The sequence below is a fragment of the Saimiri boliviensis genome, chromosome 11 (genome assembly GCF_048565385.1).
Source record: "Saimiri boliviensis isolate mSaiBol1 chromosome 11, mSaiBol1.pri, whole genome shotgun sequence".
Taxonomy (NCBI): domain Eukaryota; kingdom Metazoa; phylum Chordata; class Mammalia; order Primates; family Cebidae; genus Saimiri; species Saimiri boliviensis.
The window spans coordinates 46070475-46076165 of NC_133459.1; positions in this window are offsets into that span (position 1 = coordinate 46070475).

A 5691-nucleotide genomic window follows, 5' to 3' on the forward strand; every position below is an offset into this window, starting at 1 on the left:
CACTAAATTGTGCAAGAGCCTTTCACTGACTCCATCTGCCAAATGTTTTTTGTTCTGGGAGGAAACATGGTTCTGCCCATTGTATTTCTCAGTGATGGGAAACCTGTCTCCTGGATGGACATGTCCAAAGCAGGTCTCCATTGTGCCATTGAAAATCTATCTGGTCCCAAGATTGGTCCTTTCCTAATGATCTTGAGAGGTGGCATGGCTGAATGGCAGAAAAATTCTAGACAGGGAGGCCAGGGACTTGGACTGTAGCACAAACTCTGCTGTTACCCTGCTGAGCTTAGAACTATAGCTGCCACGTCTATTGTGCTTTCCATGTGCTAGGCAGTGTTGTAAGTACTCTACACGTATTTGCTCATTCAAACCACACAATAATTGTAGGAAGTAGATACAATTATTACCCAGTTTTACAGATGAGAAAAATGGAAGCACAGATATGTTAAATCACTTACCTAAAGTCCCATAGCTAGAAAGCTGTGGAATCCATCTCTTTCCTGGACACAACGGTATGATCCTGAGATTTTAGAATTTCATGGTTCTAGGAGTCTAAGATATAACATTTTTTTAAGGTTCTGGCAGCCTAAGATTCCATCAGTTTGAAGATCCTTGAATCCACAGATCACAGGCTTCTAGAAGTCTCAGATTCCAGTTTGAAAAAGCAAATTCCTGCCATCTGCAGGGGTGGGGGTCAGGGGACATGATGGGGAATGACTCAGCTTGAGCCCTCAGCCTTGCTCAGCCAGCTGCTCCAGGAGTTAAAGATGTTGCCTACCCTTTTAGGCATTTACTTCATTTCTCTGAAACCCAAAACCTCTCTTGGAACTGGGAGCCCTGGGTGGTATGAGAGCAGGAGGGAGACCTCCTTGCCTGATAGGCCTGCAGCATCCGCAGAGAGGGGCCAGAATAAGCAGTGAAACCGGGACTTGGAGTTCCCTGAGAATGATAACATTCTCTGCATCCCGCAGACCCCAAATAAACCCACGTTTTCCGCAGGCTCTGTGGAGGCCTGAGGAGAAAAGGGAAGGACGGTGGGAAATGGCTGATGTTTCCATAGGACCCACCACCCTGGGTGTTGTGTTTCTGTTGGAGAGGGGGCCACCTGGCTGGGGGCCCTAGAATAGCTGTACACTCCAGGACCACAGGGAGGCCATCCAAGGCCCGGAAGCAGGACTGTCTGGCCATGTTGTATAGGCAAAAATAGGAGCCAGGTCAGGGTTGACATGTGGAAGTGTTTAGGAGCCTGGGGCACTGCAGAATGACATATTCTGGAGGGACTAGGGATACAGAGGTTACTGACTCCAGTGGCCTCATTCTATAGATGGTGAAACTGAGGGGAAGAGAGCTGCTGCCATGACACATTTAACGTGGCACTCAATAACATCTCTGGAATTGACCTCAATACAGTCAAACCCCTGTGCTTCAGCTACATCGACTAGTGACCTTAACCCAAACTCTGGGCCTTTACTTATGTTGTGTATGCTACCTGGAATGCCTTCCACCCTCTTCTTTGCCTGTAGAAATACTTCTCTTAGAAGGTACAGCCCCAATGCTACCTCCTCTGGGAAGCCTTCCTTCATCCCTCCCCCATTTTTGATGTCCTCTCACCCCTTCTAGGAGCACTGAGTGCATTTCATCTGCCCCTTCTTTTTGCTCTATTTCACATTCTCCTTCAGGGTAATTGATATGGCTTGGCGCTGTGTCTCCACCCAAATCTCACCTTGAATTGTAATAATCCCCACATGTCAAGTGGGGGACCAGGTGGAGATAACTGAATTATGTGGGTGGTTTCCTACATGCTGTTATTGTGATAGTGAGTGAATTCTCATGAGATCTGATGGTTTTATAAGGGACTTCCCCCTTTGCTCAGCACTTATTCTTTCTCCTGCCGCCCTGTGGAGAGAGCTGCCTTCCACCATGACTGTAAGTTTCCTGAGACCTCTCCAGCCATGTGGAATTGTGAGTCAATTAAACCTCTTTTTTTTTTTTTTTTTTTTTTTTTTTTGAGACAGAGTCTCACTCTGTCACCCAGGCTGGAGTGCAGTAGTAAGATCTTGGCTCACTGCAACCTCTACCTCCTGGGTTCAAGCAATTCTCCCACCTCAGCCTCCTGAGTAGCTGGGACTACAGGCGTCCTCCACCATGCCCGGCTAATTTTTATACTTTTAGTAGAGACAGAGTTTCACCATGTTGGTCAGGGTCTCAAACTCCTTGACCTCAAGTGATCCTCCCGTTTTGGCTTCCCAAAGTGTTAGGATTACAGGTGTGAGCCACCATGCCTAGCTGCCTTTAAAATTTTCATCTACACATCTGTCCCCAGCCCTCTACCATCAGCCTTTTAATGGCAGGGCTGCTGTTTTCCTCATTGAGCTGTCCCAGGGTCTGGCTCAAAAAATGCTCAGTGAGAGCTGGATTAATGATGGCCTCTGAGGTTGCATAAGGTGGAGTATTTTGAAGGGTCCAGGTAGTGAGTGTCCAGGGTGTTTCTGGTCCCTGCTCTATCTGAAGACTGCTTTCTAAAAGATGGGAGCTGAGCTAGCCCCTGGAAGATGGGGTGAGAGGCTTGTTCAGCTGGAGTGGAGCATCAGAATGCTGAAGACTAGGAGCCATAAGCCACATGAGCCACAGCTGGAAAGGCACAAGAGGCAAGGGCAATCCACAGTGCAATGTTGGTGGCAGAGTAAGGGAGATTCCCAGGGAAGCTCTGGAAGGAACTTCACTAGACCTTTCTTCTGGCCTCTCCTAAGGCTCTTGCTTCTGCTTTCAGTGACAAAGAGCTTATCATCTCACTAGAAGGTAATCCTGTGGTGTTTCCTGGAAGAATTCCTTGGAAAGGCATCTGGAGATGACAGGGGTAGGCATGGGCCGTGGGGTCAGGGAAATCATTCTGGATGTGGAGGGGGTCATTTAGCTCCTCAGTGCTGACTGGCTGGGCCCCACATGTGATAAACACAGTGCTGGGCACAGAGTTACAGAATACCTTGTCTTCTAACCAATAGTGGGAGTCCTGGGTTACAGTTCTGAAGCCCACTTAAATGTGTAGCATGCACACAAAATTCTAAGCTTTGGGATGAGACAGGCAGGGCTCAAACCCCAGCCTCACCACCTGCCACCAGGTTCCTTTACACAAATAGTCCCTCCAAACTTAGTTTTCTCATGCATAAATGGGGATAAAGACCCCTATTTCTTGGGGGTGTGGAATATGTGGGCTATAAGAGTGTTTGGAAAATGATGGCCATCCCCACAGTGGTATCTCACCCTCATCTCATCCTTACTCATCTCATCTCTCCAGCTGAGGATCTCAGGTTCTCTTATGGTTCCAATCATAGTCCATGAACCAACATCCACAAACCTCAATCTGTCTCTAGATCTTTCTGGAGTTGCAGACTGGCTGTCTGGCTGCCTCCTGGTCAGTCTCCTGGATTTGGGACCAGAAACCTGGGTCAGCTCCCATAGTTGCTTGATTCTTTGATTACAAGATTTGCAGGACCATGCTTTCCTCTCTATCCTTATCTGTCAACAGCCTCTCTCCCTTTTGCTTCCTCCCATCTTGCTCTAGCAACACAGAGCATTTTTCAGACCCTTCAGTGTTGCTCCACTGGCTCTGCTGCCTCCTATCCTCTGCTTACACCCATGTCTCTGCTTGTAACACTCTCCCCTCACTCTCTACCCAACTACCTCTTACCTCTCCTTTTGGTTTAGATGTCACCTCCTGAGACTCAGATTGCCATGGTCTAAACATATGCATCCTTCCCACCTTCAAATTTACCTAACCTCCAAGGTGATTGTATTAAGAGGTGGAGCCTTTCGGAGGTAACTAGGCCATAGGACTCTGTCCTCAGTGCCCGTATAAAAGAGGGTCCAGGGAACTTGTTCACACCTTCTGCCATGTGAGGATGCAACAGCAAGGCACCATCTTTGAAGTAGAGAGCTAGCCTTCACCAGATACTGAATCTGCCAGTGCCTTGATCTTGGACTTCGCAGCCTCCAGAACCATAAGAAATACATTACCCAATCTAAGGCATTTGTTATAGCAGCGTGTGCAGGCTAAGACACAAATGGTCTGGGTGCTATGGCTGCAGGGTGGGTGTTGGGTGAGTGACTTTAAAGGGTCTAGGGAGAAGAGACATCTACAAGTATCCTAGTGGTGGTGGGGCAGCTACGTATTCATTCATTTGTTCACTCATTTACTCAGAAAGCACTCATGGTGCTCGTACTTGGGCGCTGTGGTACTGGAACACTGGAGGGAGATGTACAGCACATGCTTAAGAGTAGTGACTTAGCTGCTCACCTGGCCAAAGTATGAGTCCAGATCCTGCCACTTTCCAACTGTGTAACCCTGAAAACTTATCTAGCCTCTCTGAGCTTTATATTCCACAAGGTAAAATGGGGGGAAACCTGAGCCTTTTCTCTGAGGATTGCTGTGAAGATGAATAGGGATAATCCACATTATGTGGTTAGCCAAGCTTGGCCCATGGCCACTCAGTGCTTAGCGATTGCTATTGTGAAACCTCAGCTTAAGAGCCACAAGGCATTATCATTATTATGAATAAGACTCAGCACCTGTATCCATGAGTCCCTGGATCTGGTGGCAGAAACTGGCCTATAAATAGGAAATGATAATAAGGGCATGGGGGTAACCAGAGAGGGCTATATAAGAGTGGAGTCATGGATGGGCTCGGTGGCTCATGCCTTTAATGCCAGCACTCTAGGAGGCCGTGGTGGGCAGCAGCAGTTCGAGATCAGCCTGGCCAACATGGTGAAACCCCGTCTCTAATAAAAATACAAAAATGAGCTGGGCATAATGGTGCATACCTGTAATCCCAGCTACTCAGAAGGCTGAGGCAGGAGAATCACTTGATCTTGGGAGGTGGAGGTTGCAGTGAGCCAAGATCGCCCCACTGTACTCCAGCCTGGGCGATACAGGAAGACTCCATCTAAATAAACCAAAAACTAATCTCTAGTGTGTTAGAAGTCAGAAGACTGTTTGCCTCTGGAGGGTGGAATTGATTGGGGAAGGTTTTGAGACTCTGTCTCAAAAAAAAAGAAAAAGAGTAGAGTCACGACCTCGGACCCAGGTTTCTGACTATAGCATTGTGCTATTCAGAGTTGTGATTTCAAAGTGTGTTTTACTGGACGGTGAGCTCCCTGAAGGCTGGAGTCTTATCTGATCCAACTCAATGGGCCAAGGAAAGAATGAAGCACCCAAGAATGTCTGGTGGATGGCTGAATACATGAAGCTATGAATGAATGATGGTGTGGGCAGGGAGGGAGGGTGGATGAAGTCATGATGGATCAGGAGGAGAAATAGCCTTGACTGTGCCCAAGGCAGTTAATCCTTTTAAAACGACGTTTCTTTAGCTATAGAGTGGGCATCAGCCATACAGACCACGCAGTGGCTTTGAGGATTTAATATGAGCAAAGCCCTGGGCACTGGCCAATGAGTGCAGCTTTTGGGCAGCAAAGCAGGATGAACACCCGGAATGGGGCTGGGGCTGCTTATGGCCATGGACCTCTGGCTGAAGGGCACACTGTCCTCTGAGAGGAGATCAGCATTGGAGTGACAGAAGACTGTCTGCTCAGCTGTGCAGGGAGTCACAGGAGCAAACAGAGCTGTCCACTGGTGAACAAGGGCATCCCTGGCTGGCCTGTCTGTCACTCATGATAAGCCAGGACTTATCTCTTCAG